Source organism: Triticum aestivum, chromosome 7A, assembly GCF_018294505.1.
Source record: "Triticum aestivum cultivar Chinese Spring chromosome 7A, IWGSC CS RefSeq v2.1, whole genome shotgun sequence".
Lineage (NCBI taxonomy): Eukaryota > Viridiplantae > Streptophyta > Magnoliopsida > Poales > Poaceae > Triticum > Triticum aestivum.
Genome location: NC_057812.1, coordinates 437,783,915 through 437,804,058, shown reverse-complemented (window position 1 = coordinate 437,804,058; position 20,144 = coordinate 437,783,915).

Genomic DNA, 20,144 nt, shown 5'->3' with positions numbered 1-20,144 from the left:
GAAGAAAACATAGGTACCTAGGCCAGCGGGAACAAAGATAAAAGCCATGTTAAACTTGTCAACCAATGCACATGCACTTGCATACCGGCTCCTACGCATGCGCAAAGAAAAAATAGAAGCACACTGATGAAGTAACTCAGAAACTATGTTCCTATATCTGAAATACAAATTAAACTGACGACCAATGATGAACTGGATAAGCATTCCTAAAAAGCACATGTTCAGAACTCCTCAAAACATAAATCCAACTATCAATCTCTTAAATTTGAAGTTAATATCTCTCAATCGTAAAATAATATGCATCGGGTTGTCAATCAATTTTTGGATGCATCCAGTATCAATCTCATGAAGTGCAAGTTAATATCTTGCCGAAAGCAGGGCTGGCCATGAGCCCATGATAAGTGATTCGAGGTTGAACTCCTCGACAATCTAGCTGGGAGAGACATTAACTCTGACGTGTGATAGCATGAGACCAGACTAAAGCCCTTTACATTACACTGTTGAAGGAAATATGCCCTAGAGGCAATAATAAAGTTGTTATTTATATTTCCTTATATCATGATAAATATTTATTATCCATGCTAGAATTGTATTAACCGGAAACTTGATACATGTGTGAATACATAGACAAAACAAAGTGTCCCTAGTATGCCTCTACTTGACTAGCTCGTTAATCAAAGATGGTTAAGTTTCCTAACCATAGACATGTGTTGTCATTTGATGAATGGGATCACATCATTAGGAGAATGATGTGATGGACAAGACCCATCCGTTAGCTTAGCATTATGATCGTTTAGTTCTATTGCTATTGCTTTCTTCACGACTTATACATATTCCTCCACTATGAGATTGTGTAACTCCCGAATAACGAAGGAACACCTTGTGTGCTATCAAACGTCACAAAGTAACTGGGTGATTATAAAGATGCTCTACAGGTGTCTCCGATGGTGTTTGTTGAGTTGGCATAGATCAAGATTAGGATTTGTAACTCTGTGTATCAAATAGGTATCTCTGGGCTCTCTCGGTAATGCACATCACTATAAGCCTTGCAAGCAATGTGACTAATGAGTTAGTTACGAGATGATACAATACGAAATGAGTAAAGAGACTTGCTAGTAACGAGATTGAACTAGGTATGCTGATACCGATGATCGAATCTCGGGCAAGTAACATACCGATGACAAAGGGAATAACATATGTTGTTATGCGGATTGACCGATAAAGATCTTCGTAGAATATGTAGGAGCCAATATGAGCATCCAGGTTCCGCTATTGGTTATTGACCGGAGATGTACAGTTCTCGAACCCGTAGGGTCTCCACACTTAACGTTCGATGATGATTTGTATTATGAGTTATGTGATTTGATGAGCGAAGTTTTTTCGGAGTCCCGGATGAGATCACGGACATGACGAGGAGTCTTGAAATGGTTGAGAGGTAAAGATTCATATATTGGAAGGTTATATTCGGACATCGGAATGGTTCCAAGTGATTCGGATATTTTACCGGAGTACCGAGGGGTTACCGGAACCCCCCAGAGGAAGTATTGGGCCTATTGGGCCTTATTGGAGGAGAGGATGAAGGCCACATGGGGAGGCGTGTGCCCCTCTTGCCCAAACCGAATTGGACTAGGGAGGGGGCGGCCCCCCTCTTTCCTTCTCCCTCTCTCTTCCTTCCCCTTTCCCTCTCCGGTGGAAGGAAGGAGGGGGACGAATCCTACTTGGACTAGGGAGTCCAAGTAGGACTCCCCCCATGGCACGCCCCCCTTAGCCGGCCACCTCCTCCTCCCGCCCTTTATATACGGAGGCGGGGGGCACCCCAAAGGCACAACAGACAATCTCTTAGCCGTGTGCAGTGCCCCCCTCCATAGTTCAACACCTTAGTCATATCGTCGTATGCTACCTCTTGAGCATGCGTTGGTTTTCCCTTGAAGAGGAAAGGGTGACGCAGCAAAGTAGCGTAAGTATTTCCCTCAGTTTCCGAGAACCAAGGTATCAATCCAGTAGAAGACTACACGCAAGTCGCCTAGTACCTGCACAAACAATCAAGAACCTTGCAACCAACGCGATAAAGGGGTTGTCAATCCCTTCACGGACACTTGCAAAAGTGAGATCTGATAAAGATAATAAGATAAATATTTTTGGTATTTTTTGTATAGATTGGAAAATAAAGATTGCAAAATAGTAAACTAGAATTATAGATCGAAAACTTATAAGATGTAAAGTAGACCCGGGGGCCATAGGTTTCACTAGTGGCTTCTCTCGTGATAGCAAGTATTACGGTGGGTGAACAAATTACTAGCGAGTAATTGATAGAAAAGTGCATAGTTATGATGATATTTAAGGCAATGATCATGAATATAGGCATCATGTCCGTGTCAAGTAGACCGAAACGATTCTGCATCTACTACTATCACTCCACACATCGACCGCTATCCAGCATGCATCTAGAGTATTAAGTTCATAAGAACAGAGTAACGCATTAGGCAAGATGACATGATGTAGAGGGATAAACTCAAGCAATATGATATAAACCCCATCTTTTTATCCTCGATGGTAACAATACTATACGTGCCTTGCTGCCCCTACTGTCACTGGGAAAGGACACCGCAAGATTGAACCCGAAGCTAAGCACTTCTCCCATTGCAAGAAAGATCAATCTAGTAGGCCAAACTAAACCGATAATTTGAAGAGACTTGCAAAGATATAAAATCATGCATATAATAATTCAGAGAAGAACCAAATAATATTCATAGGTAATCAAATTCATAAACCCACAATTCATTTGATCACGGCAAACACACCATAAAAGAGTATTACATCGAATAGATCTCCAAGAACATCGAGGAGAACTTTGTATTGAGAACCAAAGAGAGAGAAGAAGCCATCTAGCTAATAACTATGGACCCAAAGGTCTGTGGTAAACTACTCACACATCATCGGTGAGGCTATGGTGTTGATGTAGAAGCCCTCCGTGATCGATTCCCCCTCCGGCAGATTGCCGGAAAAGGCCCCCAGATGTGATCTCATGGGTACAGAAGGTTGCGGCGGTGGAAAAGTGGTTTGATGGCTCCCCTAGATGTTTTCAGGGTATAAGAGTATATATAGGCGAAAGAAGTAGGTCGGTGGAGCTCCCTGGGGCCCACGAGGGTGGGGGCGCGCCTACCCCCCTGGGCCGACCCCCTGTCTCGTGGAAGCTTCGCGGACTTCCAGACTTGTACTCCAAGTCTCCAGGGTTGCATTTGTTCCAAGAAAGATCTTCTCAAAGGTTTCGTTCCATTTGATATTCCTTTTCTGCGAAACACTGAAATAGGCAAAAAACAACAATTTGCACTAGGCCTTCGGTTAATAGGTTAGTCCCAAAAATAATATAAAATTGCATATTAAAGCCCATTAAACATCCAAAGCAGATAATATAATAGCATGGAACAATCAAACATTATAGATACATTGGAGACGTATCAAGCATCCCCAAGCTTAATTCCTGCTCGTCATCGAGTAGGTAAATGATAAAAACAGAATTTTTCATGTGGAATGCTACCTAGCATAATTTTCAATGTAATTATATTTATTGTGGCATGGATATTCAGATCCGAAAGATTCAAGACAAAAGTTTAATATTGACATAAAAATAATAATACTTCAAGCATACTAATAAAGTAATCATGTCTTCTCAAAATAACATGGCCAAAGAAAGCTATCCCTACAAAATCATATAGTCTGGCTATGCTCTATCTTCATCACACAAAATATTTAAATCATGCACAACCTCGATGACAAGCCAAGCAATTGTTTCATAATTTTGATGTTCTCAAACTTTTTCAATATTCACGCAATACATGAGCGCGAGCCATGGACCTAGCACTATAGGTGGGATAGAATGGTGGTTGTGGAGAAGACAAAAAGGAGAAGATAGTCTCACATCAACTAGGCGTATCAACGGGATATGGAGATGCCCATCAATAGATATCAATGTGAGTGAGTAGGGATTGCCATGCAACGGATGCACTAGAGCTATAAGTGTATGAAAGCTCAAAAAGAAACTAAGTGGGTATGCATCCAACTCGCTTGCTCACAAAGACCTAGAGCATTTTGAGGAAGCCCATCATTGGAATATACAAGCCAAGTTCTATAATGAAAAATTCCCACTAGTATATGAAAGTGGCAAAATAGGAAACTCTCTATCATGAAGATCATGGTGCTACTTTGAAGCACAAGTGTGGAAAAGGATAGTAACATTGCCCCTTCTCTCTTTTTCTCTCATTTTTTTATTTGGGCTTTTTCTCTTTTTTATGGCCTCTTTTTTTCCTTTTTTAATTTTTCGTCCGGAGTCTCATCCCGAGTTGTGGAGAAATCATAGTCTCCATCATCCTTTCCTCACATGGGATAATGCTCTAATAATGATGATCATCACACTTCTATTTACTTACAACTCAAGAATTACAACTCGATACTTAGAACAAAATATGACTCTATGTGAATGCCTCTGGCGGTGTACCGGGATGTGTAATGATTCAAGAGTAACATGTATGAAATTATGAACGGTGGCTTTGCCACAAATACGATGTCAACTACATGATCATGCAAAGCAATATGACAATGATGAAGCGTGTCATAATAAATGGAACTGTGGAAAGTTGCATGGCAATATATCTCGGAATGGCTATGGAAATGTCATAATAGGTAGGTATGGTGGCTATTTTGACGAAGGTAAATGGTGGGTTTATGGTAGCGGCAAAAGTTGCACGGTACTAGAGAGGCTAGCAATGGTGGAAGGGTGAGAGTGCGTATAATCCATGGACTCAACATTAGTCATAAAGAACTCACATACTTATTGCAAAAAATTATTAGTTATCGAAACAAAGTAGTACGCGCATACTCTTCTGGTGTTGCTAGATAAAATCTCAACACTACAACTTCTTCGAAAGTGAGAGGTGAATGGAAGGTTATACATTGAAGAAGTGGGAGTCGACCTTGAACTTTGTGTTCATGCCCATGGACACGATGTAGATCCTACCATAGAAGCTTCTTGTAATAATAACTATTTTGTTGATATAAGATCATCTGGTATCTGTGAACAGATCCTATGCAATCGTGGTTTCGACCATATTTTCTCTTTGATCCCATTTCTCGGACAAGTTTAAGCACTTGTCTTTTGTAAGTCAATACACCAGTCCAACCTCTACCTTGATCTACAGTCGAGTATTACCCTCTGGTATCTCGAGTATATCTAAGAACTATGTTGCATCTTATGAGTCTCCATCAGCTATTATTTCTCACCGATTCCAATTTTTCATGGGTTCTGCGTTGTTAGTCGCTCAAGAACACCGGTAAGTGAACCGATTCCGCACTCTGGTTCGATAACTCTAAGTAATCTTCGTTGCTTATGAGTTTAATAATCCTTCAAGTCATTCCAAGCCTGATCGGCTATATCATTATCGTGCTAAATTTTAACTGTGCTACCCGGTCCTTAATCTCGGAGCACAACTTTCGATGATGAGCTAAGCTTACGTCGATCTTCCTCGTCATATCAGTTCACCTTGAACAACAAGCTTGGTTTCAAGTTTGTGTCCTACCCATGGTTCCAATAACCTTCCGCTTCATCATTCCTTTGATTTGACATCGTCGCTGATTGATTACATCTTGAAATCTCTCGACAAATGTGTCATAACAACATCAACCTTATGAGGTCTTCCAAGATATCTATCGAATTCTTGATGAGAAATAGCCTCCTTTGCCCTCGACGATTTGGGTTATCATCGACAACAATATTGCATTCCCTCCAACACAAAAATTGTTCCTGTTTTGTGTTGTACCTTGAGTTCCTTGCTATCCAACTTATGCTATATTCTACCGCGGAGTATTACCATCTTTGATGTCAAGAATGTTGTGAGGATTGCTCCACCTATTAAGAATTCTTGCTATAATGGTACTTCTCACCATCACCATTCTTTCTTGGTCCTCGTGTCGATTCCAACCGGGGTACCCACAAGTGAACGGTGTTGTTTGGATTCTGCACTTCTAGCAACCCTATTGCTTTGGAGTTAATGATCGATAATTCATTCTTAGCCTATCGGTTGCTGAACCACCATTCTAATGTTGATCATGCTACTGTAAGCCCATATTTCGGGTGCACTTTTCAACCAATTTTTAATTGTGTATGTTTTTCTCGAGCTTACATCATTAAATCATTTGATCCGACAAATGTTATCTCCTTGTTCACATAACTGTGGAAATCCACATTTTTGGATACCTCGTTGAATTATCACTGAGTCCATCAGCCACCTCCTCATCCTCTCCTTGGCTTAATGATGAATCCCTTCGTGTATCCAGAGTCTGACCTTTGCTTGAATACCATGTCAATACTATCTCGAAGCATGTCTATGGTACTCCGATTTTCAACAGGAACATTTGAAGCCCAACGCTAAATGTTACTTGCTCAATTATCCAAACACTATTGCATGGGTAATGTCATGAAACTTCTCTCCCCTTTGCTAAAGAGTTTTCTACATATCATGCTCTGCTTGTCCTTGGGAAGGATATACCCCCGATATATGTGTTTAAACACATTTTTCTTTCCATTATATGGTTTAACCTTTCTTGTGATCTATATGTTGGAAATATGCCCTAGAGGCAATAATAAAAGTATTATTATTATATTTCCTTGTTCATGATAATTGTCTTTTATTCATGCTATAACTGTATTATCCGGAAATCGTAATACACGTGTGAATACATAGACCACAATATGTCCCTAGTGAGCCTCTAGTTGACTAGCTCGTTGTGATCAACAGATAGTCATGGTTTCCTGGCTATGGACATTAGATGTCGTTGATAACGGGATCACATCATTAGGAGAATGATGTGATGGACAAGACCCAATCCTAAGCATAGCACAAAGATCGTGTAGTTCGTTTGCTAGAGCTTTTATAATGTCAAGTATCTTTTCCTTAGACCATGAGATTGTGCAACTCCCGGATACTGTAGGAGTGCTTTGGGTGTACCAAACGTCACAACGTAACTGGGTGGCTATAAAGGTGCATTACAGATATCTCCGAAAGTGTCTGTTGGGTTGGCACGAATCGAGACTGGGATTTGTCACTCCGTGTAAGCAGAGAGGTATCTCTGGGCCCACTCGGTAGGACATCATCATATGCGCAATGTGACCAAGGAATTGATCACGGGATGATGTGTTACGGAACGAGTAAAGAGACTTGCCGGTAACGAGATTGAACAAGGTATCGGTATACCGACGATCGAATCTCGGGCAAGTAACATACCGCTAGACAAAGGGAATTGTATACGGGATCGATTGAGTCCTTGACATCGTGGTTCATCCGATGAGATCATCGTGGAACATGTGGGAGCCAACATGGGTATCCAGATCCTGCTGTTGGTTATTGACTGGAGAACGTCTCGGTCATGTCTGCATGTCTCCCGAACCCGTAGGGTCTACACACTTAAGGTTCGATGACGCTAGGGTTATAAAGGAAGCTTGTATGTGGTTACCGAATGTTGTTCGGAGTCCCGGATGAGATCCGGGACGTCACGAGGAGTTCCGTGGTCCGGAGGTAAAGATTTATATATAGGAAGTCCTGTTTCGGCCATCGGGACAAGTTTCGGGGTCATCGGTATTGTACCGGGACCACCGGAAGGGTCCCGGGGGCCCACCGGGTGGGGCCACCTGCCCCGGGGGCCACATGGGCTGTAGGGGGTGCGCCTTGGCCTACATGGGCCAAGGGCACCAGCCCCTAGAGGCCCATGCGCCAAGATATAGGAAAAAGGGGAGAGTCCTAAAGGGGGAAGGCACCTCCGAGGTGCCTTGGGGAGGATGGACTCCTCCCCCCTTCTTAGCCGCACCCCTTCCTTGGAGGAGGGGGCAAGGCTGCGCCTCCCCCCTCTCCCCTGCCCCTATATATAGTGGAGGGGAGGGAGGGCATCCATACCTGAGCCCTTGGCGCCTCCCTCCCTCCCGTGACACCTCCTCCTCTCCCGTAGGTGCTTGGCGAAGCCCTGCAGGATTGCCACGCTCCTCCATCACCACCACGCCGTTGTGCTGCTGCTGGATGGAGTCTTCCTCAACCTCTCCCTCTCTCCTTGCTGGATCAAGGCGTGGGAGACGTCACCGGGCTGTACGTGTGTTGAACGCGGAGGTGTCGTCCGTTCGGCACTTGATCATCGGTGATCTGAATCACGACGAGTACGACTCCATCAACCCCGTTCACTTGAACGCTTCCGCTTAGCGATCTACAAGGGTATGTAGATGCACTCTCCTCCTTCTACTCGTTGCTGGTCTCTCCATAGATAGATCTTGGTGTTACGTAGGAAATTTTTGAATTTCTGCTACGTTCCCCAACAGTGGTATCAGAGCTAGGTCTATTGCGTAGATTCTTTGCACGAGTAGAACACAAAGTAGTTGTGGGCGTTGATGTTGTTCAATATGCTTACCGTTACTAGTCCAATCTTGTTTCGACGGTATTGTGGGATGAAGCGGCCCGGACCGACCTTACACGTACTCTTACGTGAGACAGGTTCCACCGATTGACATGCACTTGGTGCATAAGGTGGCTAGCGGGTGCCAGTCTCTCCCACTTTAGTCGGAACGGATTCGATGAAAAGGGTCCTTATGAAGGGTAAATAGCAATTGGCATATCACGTTGTGGTTTTGCGTAGGTAAGAAACGTTCTTGCTAGAAACCCATAGCAGCCACGTAAAACATGCAACAACAATTAGAGGACGTCTAACTTGTTTTTGCAGGGTATGCTATGTGATGTGATATGGCCAAAAGGATGTGATGAATGATATATGTGATGTATGAGATTGATCATGTTCTTGTAATAGGATTCACGACTTGCATGTCGATGAGTATGACAACCGGCAGGAGCCATAGGAGTTGTCTTTATTTTTTGTATGACCTGCGTGTCATTGAAGAACGCCATGTAAACTACTTTACTTTATTGCTAAACGCGTTAGTCATAGAAGTAGAAGTAGTCGTTGGCGTGACAACTTCATGAAGACACGATGATGGAGATCATGATGATGGAGATCATGGTGTCATGCCGGTGACGATGATGATCATGGAGCCCCGAAGATGAAGATCAAAAGGAGCAAATGATATTGGCCATATCATGTCACTATTTGATTGCATGTGATGTTTATCATGTTTATGCATCTTGTTTACTTAGGACGACGGTAGTAAATAAGATGATCCCTTACAAAATTTCAAGAAGTGTTCTCCCCTAACTGTGCACCGTTGCTACAGTTCGTCGCTTCTAAGCACCACGTGATGATCGGGTGTGATGGATTCTTACGTTCACATACAACGGGTGTAAGACAGTTTTACACAGCGAAAACACTTAGGGTTAACTTGACGAGCCTAGCATGTGCAGACATGGCCTCGGAACACGGAGACCGAAAGGTCGAGCATGAGTCGTATAGTAGATACGATCAACATGAAGATGTTCACCGACGTTAACTAGTCCGTCTCACGTGATGATCGGACACGGCCTAGTTGACTCGGATCATGTAATCACTTAGATGACTAGAGGGATGTCTATCTGAGTGGGAGTTCATAAGATGAACTTAATTATCCTGAACATAGTCAAAAGACCTTTTACAAATTATGTCGTAGCTCGCGCTTTAGTTCTACTGTTTTAGATATGTTCCTAGAGAAAATATAGTTGAAAGTTGATAGTAGCGATTATGCGATCAGTAGAAAGCTTATGTCCTTAATGCACCGCTTAGTGTGCTGAACCCCAAACGTCGTTTGTGGATGTTGCGAACATCGGACATACACGTTTTGATAACTACGTGATAGTTCAGTTAAACGGTTTAAGTAGAGGCACCAAAGACGTTTTCGAAACGTCGCGAAACATATGAGATGTTTCGAGGGCTGAAATTGGGATTTCAGGCTCGTGCCCACGTCAAGAGGTATAAGACCTCCGACGATTTTCTTAGCCTGCAAACTAAGGGAGAAAAGCTCAATCGTTGAGCTTGTGCTCAAATTGTCTGAGTGGAACAATCACTTGAATCGAGTGGGAGTTGATCTTCCAGATGAAATAGTGATGTTTCCCCAAAAGTCATTGCCACCAAGCTGCTAGAGCTTCGTGATGAACTATAACATATCAAGGATAGAGATGATGATCCTTGAGGTATTCGCGTTGTTTGACATCGCGAAAGTAGAAATCAAGAAGGAGCATCAATTGTTGATGGTTGATGAAACCACTAGTTTCAAGAAGGGCAAGGGAACGAAGGGATACTTCATGAAACGGCAAATCAGCTGCTGCACCAATGAAGAAACCCGAGGTTGAACCCAAACCCGAGACTAAGTGCTTCTGTAATAAGGGGAACAACCACTGGAGCAGGATTACCCTAGATACTTGGTAGATGAGAAGGCTGGCAAGGTCGATAGAAGTATATTGGATATACATGATGTTAATGTGTACTTTACTAGTACTCCTAGTAGCACCAGGGTATTGGATACCGGTTCGGTTGCTAAGTGTTAGTAACTCGAAATAAAAGCTACGGCATAAACGGAGACTAGCTAAAGGTGAGCTGACGATATATGTTGGAAGTGTTTCCAAGGTTGATATGATCAAGCATCGCACGCTCCCTCTACCACCGAGATTGGTGTTTGCGTTGAGCATAGACATGATTGGATTATGTCTATCGCAATACGGTTATTCATTTAAGGAGAATAATGGTTACTCTGTTTATTTGAATAATACCTTCAATGGTATTACACCTAAAATGAATGGTTTATTGAATCTCGATCGTAGTGATACACATTTTCATGCCAAAAGATATAAGATAGTAATGATAGTACCACTTACTTGTGGCACTGCCATGTAAGTCATATTGGTATAAAACGCATGAAGAAGCTCCATGTTGATGGATCTTTGGACTCACTCGTTTTTGAAAAGTTTGAGACATGCGAACCATGTCTATTGGTGTATACGCATGAAGAAACTCCATGCAGATGGATCGTTTGGACTCACTTGATTTGAATCACTTGAGATATGCAAATCATACCACATGGGCAAGATGACTGAAAAGCCTCGTTTTCAGTAAGATGGAACAAGATAGCAACTTGTTGGAAGTAACACATTTTGATGTGTGCAGTCCAATGAGTGCTGAGGCATGCAGTGAATATCGTTATGTTCTTACTTCACAGATGATTCGAGTAGATGTTGAGAATATTTACTTGATGAAACACAAGTCTGAATTATTGAATGGTTCAAGTAATTTCAGAGTGAAGTAGAAGATCATTGTGACAAGAGGATAAAATGTCTATGATATGATCATAGAGATGAATATCTGAGTTACGAGTTTTGGCACACAATTAAGACATTGTGGAAATTGTTTCACAATTAATACCGCCTGGAACACCATAGTGTGATGGTGTGTCCGAACATCATAGTTGCACCCTATTGGATATGGTGCGTACCATGATGTCTCTTATCGAATTACCACTATCGTTCATGGGTTAGGCATTAGAGACAACCACATTCACTTTAAATAGGGCACCACGTAATTCCGTTGAGATGACACCGTATGAATTATGGTTTAGAGAAACCTAAGTTGTCGTTTCTTGAAAGTTTGGGGCTGCGACGCTTATGTGGAAAAGTTTCAGGATTGATAAGCTCGAACCCAAAGCGGATAAAATGCATCTTCATAGGACACCCAAAACAGTTGGGTATACCTCCTGTCTCAGATCCGAAAGCAATAAGGGATTGTTTCTAGAATCGGGTCCTTTCTCGAGGAAAAGTTTCTCTCGAAAGAATTGAGTGGGAGGATGGTGGAGACTTGATGAGGTTATTGAACCGTCTCTTCAACTAGTGTGTGACAGGGCACAGGGAGTTGTTCCTGTGGCACCTACACCAATTGGAGTGGAAGCTTATGATATTGATCATGAAGTTTCGGATCAAGTCACTACCGAACCTCGTAGGACGACAAGGACACGTACTACTTCGGAGTGGTACGGTGATCCTGTCTTGAAGGTCATGTTGCTAGACAACAATGAACCTACGAGCTATGGAGAAGCGATGGTGGGCCCGGATTCCGATAAATGGCTTGAGGCCATAAAATCCGAGAGAGGATCCATGTATGAAAACAAAGTGTAGACTTTGGCAGAACGGCTCGATGGTCGTAAGGCTAATGAGTACAGATGGATTTCAAAAGGAAGACGGACAATGATGGTAAATGTCACCATTAAGAAAGCTCGACTTGTCGTTAAGATGTTTTCCGACAAGTTCAAGGAGTTGACTACGATGAGATTTTCTCACTCGTAGCGATGCTAAGAGTCTGTTGGAATTATATTAGCGATTACTGCATTATTTATGAAATCTTGCAGATAGGATGTCAAAACACTGTTTCCTCGACGATTTTCTTGAGGAAAGGTTGTATGTGATACAACCGGAAGGTTTTGTCAATCCCGTAAGATGCTAATAAGTATGCAAAGCTCCAGCAATCCTTCTAAGGACTGGAGTGAGCATCTCGGAGTTGGAATGTATGCTTTGATGATGATCAAAGATTTTGGGTTTGTACAAAGTTTATGAGAAACTTGTATTTCCAAAGAAGTGAGTGGGAGCACTATAGAATTTCTGATGAGTATATGTTGTTGACATATTGTTGATCAGAAATGACGTAGAATTTCTGGAAAGCATATAGGGTTATTTTGAAAGTGTTTTTCAATAGAAAACCTGGATTAAGCTACTTGAACATTGAGCATCAAGATCTATAAGGATAGATCAAAATGCTTAATAATACTTTCAAATGAGCACATACCTTGACATGATCTTGAAGGTGTTCAAGATGGACCAGTCAAAGAAGGAGTTCTTGCCTGAGTTGTAAGGTACGAAGTTAAGACTTAAAGCTCGACCACGGCAGAATAGAGAGAAAGGACGAAGGTCGTCCCCTATGCTTAAGACGTAGGCTCTTCAGTATGCTATGCTGTGTACCGCACCTGAAGTGTGCCTTGCCATGAGTCAGTCAAGGGGTACAAGAGTGATCCAAGAATGGCTCACAGGACAGCGGTCAAAGTTATCCTTAGTAACTAGTGGACTAAGGAATTTTCTCGATTATGGAGGTGGTAAAAGAGTTCGTCGTAAAGGTTACGACGATGCAAGCTTGACACCTATCCGGATAGCTCTGAGTAGAGAGACCGGATACATATAATGGAGCAATAATTTAGAATAGCTCCAAGTAGAACAGTTATTTGGAATAGCTCCAAATAGAGCGTGGTAGCTACATCTAGGAGATGACATAGAGATTTGTAAAGCACACACGGATCTGAAAGGTTCAGACCCGTTGACTAAAACCTCTCTCACAAGCAACATGATCAAACATAAAACTCATTGAGTGTTAATCACATAGTGATGTGAACTAGACTACTGACTCTAGTAAACTCTTGGGTATTAGTCACATGGCGATGTGACCTGTGAGTGTTAATCACATGGCGATGTGAACTAGATTATTGACTCTAGTGCAAGTGGGAGACTGTTGGAAATATGCCCTAGAGGCAATAATAAAAGTATTATTATTATATTTCCTTGTTCATGATAATTGTCTTTTATTCATGCTATAACTGTATTATCCGGAAATCGTAATACACGTGTGAATACATAGACCACAATATGTCCCTAGTGAGCCTCTAGTTGACTAGCTCGTTGTGATCAACAGATAGTCATGGTTTCCTGGCTATGGACATTGGATGTCGTTGATAACGGGATCACATCATTAGGAGAATGATGTGATGGACAAGACCCAATCCTAAGCATAGCACAAAGATCGTGTAGTTCGTTTGCTAGAGCTTTGCCAATGTCAAGTATCTCTTCCTTTGACCATGAGATCGTGTAACTCCCGGATACCGTAGGAGTGCTTTGGGTGTATCAAACGTCACAACGTAACTGGGTGACTATAAAGGTGCACTACAGGTATCTCCGAAAGTATCTGTTGGTTTGGCACGAATCGAGACTGGGATTTGTCACTCCGTGTAAACGGAGAGGTATCTCTGGGCCCACTCGGTAGGACATCATCATATGCGCAATGTGACCAAGGAGTTGATCACGGGATGATGTGTTACGGAACGAGTAAAGTGACTTGCCGGTAACGAGATTGAACAAGGTATCGGTATACCGACGATCGAATCTCGGGCAAGTAACATACCGCTAGACAAAGGGAATTGTATACGGGATCGATTGAGTCCTTGACATCGTGGTTCATCCGATGAGATCATCGTGGAACATGTGGGAGCCAACATGGGTATCCAGATCCCGCTGTTGGTTATTGACCGGAGAACGTCTCGGTCATGTCTGCATGTCTCCCGAACCCGTAGGGTCTACACACTTAAGGTTCGATGACGCTAGGGTTATAAAGGAAGCTTGTATGTGGTTACCGAATGTTGTTCGGAGTCCCGGATGAGATCCCGGACGTCACGAGGAGTTCCGGAATGGTCCGGAGGTAAAGATTTATATATAGGAAGTCCTGTTTCGGCCATCGGGACAAGTTTCGGGGTCATCGGTATTGTACCGGGACCACCGGAAGGGTCCCGGGGGCCCACCGGGTGGGGCCACCTGCCCCGGGGGGCCACATGGGCTGTAGGGGGTGCGCCTTGGCCTACATGGGCCAAGGGCACCAGCCCCTAGAGGCCCATGCGCCAAGATATAGGAAAAAGGGGAGAGTCCTAAAGGGGGAAGGCACCTCCGAGGTGCCTTGGGGAGGATGGACTCCTCCCCCCTCTTAGCCGCACCCCTTCCTTGGAGGAAGGGGCAAGGCTGCGCCTCCCCCCTCTCCCCTGCCCCTATATATAGTGGAGGGGAGGGAGGGCATCCATACCTGAGCCCTTGGCGCCTCCCTCCCTCCCGTGACACCTCCTCCTCTCCCGTAGGTGCTTGGCGAAGCCCTGCAGGATTGCCACGCTCCTCCATCACCACCACGCCGTTGTGCTGCTGCTGGATGGAGTCTTCCTCAACCTCTCCCTCTCTCCTTGCTGGATCAAGGCGTGGGAGACGTCACCGAGCTGTACGTGTGTTGAACGCGGAGGTGCCGTCCGTTCGGCACTTGATCATCGGTGATCTGAATCACGACGAGTACGACTCCATCAACCCCGTTCACTTGAACGCTTCCGCTTAGCGATCTACAAGGGTATGTAGATGCACTCTCCTTCTACTCGTTGCTGGTCTCTCCATAGATAGATCTTGGTGTTACGTAGGAAATTTTTTGAATTTCTGCTACGTTCCCCAACACTATATGTTCTAAGCAGTAATATTCTCCTACTTATGTAATCCCCTCGGTGTACAGTTCTGTCAGCAAGACCCTGTTACTATTGTTGATGACATTCCGGTAGCCACCGATGGAAGAGAACTTTGCCTATTGGTCCGCCTCGTTCAACGAGCAGGAAAATGGTTCTCTTCATCCCTCGCCCTTGGTACCGACGTTGCCGACATAATTGATAGTCTATCCTCTGGCATGCCTTGTTATCATGACTGTGCAAAATATCACCGTCCTTCCTACTTTTGACCCACATGGTGGGCCCATAACCCACAGTTCCACAGGATCGAAACCTGACTCTCCTATACACCCTGTTGTCGAAGTTATTCCTCGCGCTTGGCTTCGTATTTAATTCACGGGCCACCTTCCTAATGCTCTATTCTGGTATCAGACGCAATACTTACTCTCACTGCTCTAAAACCCTTTCTCACTCTGGTTCAGACTTCGAGCAACTATCTATCCACTTGGAACCTCTTATTGTACCTTCGTACCTTACTCTTGATGTATTCGATATGTTCAACTCGAGAGATAATCTTATGCTCATTCATGGGTTAACCCCCAGATTGTTTCCCTCACAAGCATTCTGTCATAGCCGAGCTGCTGTTGGGGAACGTTGCAGAAAATTAAAATTTTTCCTACGGTTTCACCAAGATCCATCTATGAGTTCATCTAAGCAACGAGTCAAGGGAGTGAGTTTGCATCTACATACCACTTGTAGATCGAGTGCGGAAGCGTTCAAGGGGATGGTGGTGATGGAGTCGTACTCGTCGTGATTCGGATCACCGATGACCAAGTGCTGAACGGACAGCACCTCCGCGTTCAACACACGTACGGGACGGTCGATGTCTCCTCCGTCTTGATCCAGCAAGGAGGAACGAGAGGTTGAGGAAGGCAGCTCCAAGGGCAGCACGACGGCGTGGTGCAGTTGGTGCAGCAGTACTCCGACAGAGCTTCGCCGAGCACGTACGGAGGAGGAGAGGTGTTGGGGAGGGGAGGGGCTGCGCCTTGGCTTGTGTTGTTGCAGCCCTCCCCTCACCCCTCTATATATAGGAGGAGAGGGGCAAGGGGGCCGGCCCTCTAGGGGAAACCCTAGAGGGGGGCGGCGGCCAAAGGGAGAGGGAAAAGGGTGGCTTGCCCCCCAAGCTAGGGGGGCGCCCCCTTTAGGGTTTCCCCTCCCTTGCCCTAGCCGCATGGGCCTAGGTGGGGAGGCGCGCCCAGCCCACTAGGGGCTGGCTCCCTCTCCCACACAGCCCATGTGCCCCCCGGGAGGGGTGGCCCCACCCGGTGGACCCCCGGAACCCTTCCGGTGGCCCCGGTACAATACCGGTATGCCACCGAAACTTTCCGGTGTCCATTTAACCACTTTCCTTATATAAATCTTTACCTCCGGACCATTCCGGAACTCCTCGTGACGTCCGGGATCTCATCCGGGACTCCGAACAACATTCGGTAATCACATACTTGTCTTCCTGATAACCCTAGCGTCACCGAACCTTAAGTGTGTAGACCCTACGGGTTCGGGAGACATGCAGACATGACCGAGACGACCTCAGGTCAATAACCAACAGCGGGATCTGGATACCCATGTTGGCTCCCACATGCTCCTCGATGTTGTCATCGGATGAACCACGATGTCGAGGATTCGATCAAACCCCGTATGCAATTCCCTTTGTCAATCGGTACGTTACTTGCCCGAGACTCGATCGTCGGTATCCCAATACCTCGTTCAGTCTCGTTACCGGCAAGTCACTTTACTCGTACCGTAATGCATGATCCCGTGACCAACACTTGGTCACCTTGAGCTCATTATGATGATGCATTACCGAGTGGGCCCAGAGATACCTCTCCGTCATACGGAGTGACAAATCCCAGTCTCGATCCGTGTCAACCCAACAGACACTTTCGGAGATACCTGTAATGCACCTTTATAGTCACCCAGTTACGTTGTGACGTTTGGTACACCCAAAGCACTCCTACGGTATCCGGGAGTTACACGATCTCATGGTCTAAGGAAGAGATACTTGACATTGGAAAAGCTCTAGCAAACGAACTAACCGACCTTTGTGCTATGCTTAGGATTGGGTCTTGTCCATCACATCATTCTCCTAATGATGTGATCCCGTTATCAACGACATCCAATGTCCATAGCCAGGAAACCATGACTATCTGTTGATCACAACGAGCTAGTCAACTAGAGGCTCACTAGGGACATATTGTGGTCTATGTATTCACACGTGTATTACGATTTCCGGATAATACAGTTATAGCATGAATAAAAGACTATTATCATGAACAAAGAAATATAATAATAACACTTTTATTATTGCCTCTAGGGCATATTTCCAACAGTCTCCCACTTGCACTAGAGTCAATAATCTAGTTACATTGTGATGAATCGAACACCCATAGAGTTCTGGTGTTGATCATGTTTCGCTCGCGAGAGAGGTTTAGTCAACGGATCTGCGACATTCAGATCCGTATGTACTTTGCAAATTTCTATGTCTCCATCTTGAACATTTTCACGGATGGAGTTGAAACGACGCTTGATGTGCCTGGTCTTCTTGTGAAACCTGGGCTCCTTGGCAAGGGCAATAGCTCCAGTGTTGTCACAGAAGAGTTTGATCGGCCCCGACGCATTGGGTATGACTCCTAGGTCGGTGATGAACTCCTTCACCCAAATAGCTTCATGCGCTGCCTCCGAGGCTGCCATGTACTCCGCTTCACATGTAGATCCCGCCACCACGCTCTGCTTGCAGCTGCACCAGCTTACTGCTCCACCATTCAACATATACACGTATCCGGTTTGTGACTTAGAGTCATCCAGATCTGTGTCGAAGCTAGCGTCGACGTAACCCTTTACGACGAGCTCTTCGTCACCTCCATAAACGAGAAACATGTCCTTTGTCCTTTTCAGGTACTTCAGGATATTCTTGACCGCTGTCCAGTGTTCCTTGCCGGGATTACTTTGGTACCTTCCTACCAAACTTACGGCAAGGTTTACATCAGGTCTGGTACACAGCATGGCATACATAATAGATCCTATGGCTGAAGCATAGGGGATGACACTCATCTCTTCTATATCTTTTGCCGTGGTCGGGCATTGAGCCGAGCTCAATCTCACACCTTGCAATACAGGCAAGAACCCTTTCTTGGACTGATCCATTTTGAACTTCTTCAAAATCTTATCAAGGTATGTGCTTTGTGAAAGACCTATGAGGCGTCTCGATCTATTTCTATAGATCTTGATGCCTAATATATAAGCAGCTTCTCCAAGGTCCTTCATTGAAAAACACTTATTCAAGTAGGCCTTAATGCTGTCCAAGAATTCTATATCATTTCCCATCAAAAGTATGTCATCTACATATAATATGAGAAATGCTACAGAGCTCCCACTCACTTTCTTGTAAACGCAGGCTTCTCCATAAGTCTGCATAAACCCAAACGCTTTGATCATCTCATCAAAGCGAATGTTCCAACTCCGAGATGCTTGCACCAGCCCATAAATGGATCGCTGGAGCTTGCATACTTTGTTAGCGTTCTTAGGATCGACAAAACCTTCCGGCTGCATCATATACAGTTCTTCCTTAAGATAACCGTTAAGGAATGCCGTTTTGACGTCCATCTGCCATATCTCATAATCATAGTATGCGGCAATTGCTAACATGATTCGGACGGACTTAAGCTTCGCTACGGGAGAGAAAGTCTCATCGTAGTCAATCCCTTGAACTTGCCGATAACCCTTAGCGACAAGTCGAGCTTTATAGATGGTAACATTACCATCCGCGTCCGTCTTCTTCTTAAAGATCCATTTGTTTTCTATCGCTCGCCGATCATCGGGCAAGTCAGTCAAAGTCCATACTTTGTTTTCATACATGGATTCTATCTCGGATTTCATGGCTTCTAGCCATTTGTTGGAATCTGGGCCCGCCATCGCTTCTTCATAGTTCGAAGGTTCACCGTTGTCTAACAACATGATTTCCAGGACAGGGTTGCCGTACCACTCTGGTGCGGAACGTGTCCTTGTGGACCTACGAAGTTCAGTAGCAACTTGATCCGAAGTACCTTGATCATCATTATTTTCCTCTTCAGTTGGTGTAGGCATCACAGGAACATTTTCCTGGGCTGCACTACTTTCCGGTTCAAGAGGTAGTACTTCATCGAGTTCTACTTTCCTCCCACTTACTTCTTTCGAGAGAAACTCTTTTTCCAGAAAGGATCCGTTCTTGGCAACAAAGATCTTGCCCTCGGATCTTAAGTAGAAGGTATACCCAATGGTTTCCTTAGGGTATCCTATGAAGACGCATTTTTCCGACTTGGGTTCGAGCTTTTCAGGTTGAAGTTTCTTGACATAAGCATCGCATCCCCAAACTTTTAGAAACGACAGCTTAGGTTTCTTCCCAAACCATAATTCATACGGTGTCGTCTCAACGGATTTAGACGGTGCCCTATTTAAAGTGAATGTAGCTGTCTCTAGAGCGTATCCCCAAAATGATAGTGGTAAATCGGTAAGAGACATCATAGACCGCACCATATCTAATAGAGTGCGATTACGACGTTCGGACACACCGTTACGCTGAGGTGTTCCAGGCGGCGTGAGTTGTGAAACGATTCCACATTTCCTTAAGTGTGTACCAAATTCGTGACTTAAGTATTCTCCTCCACGATCTGATCGTAGGAATTTTATCTTTCGGTCACGTTGATTCTCTACCTCATTCTGAAATTCCTTGAACTTTTCAAAGGTCTCAGACTTGTGTTTCATTAAGTAGACATACCCATATCTACTCAAGTCATCAGTGAGAGTGAGAACATAACGATATCCTCCGCGAGCCTCAACACTCATTGGACCGCACACATCGGTATGTATGATTTCCAACAAG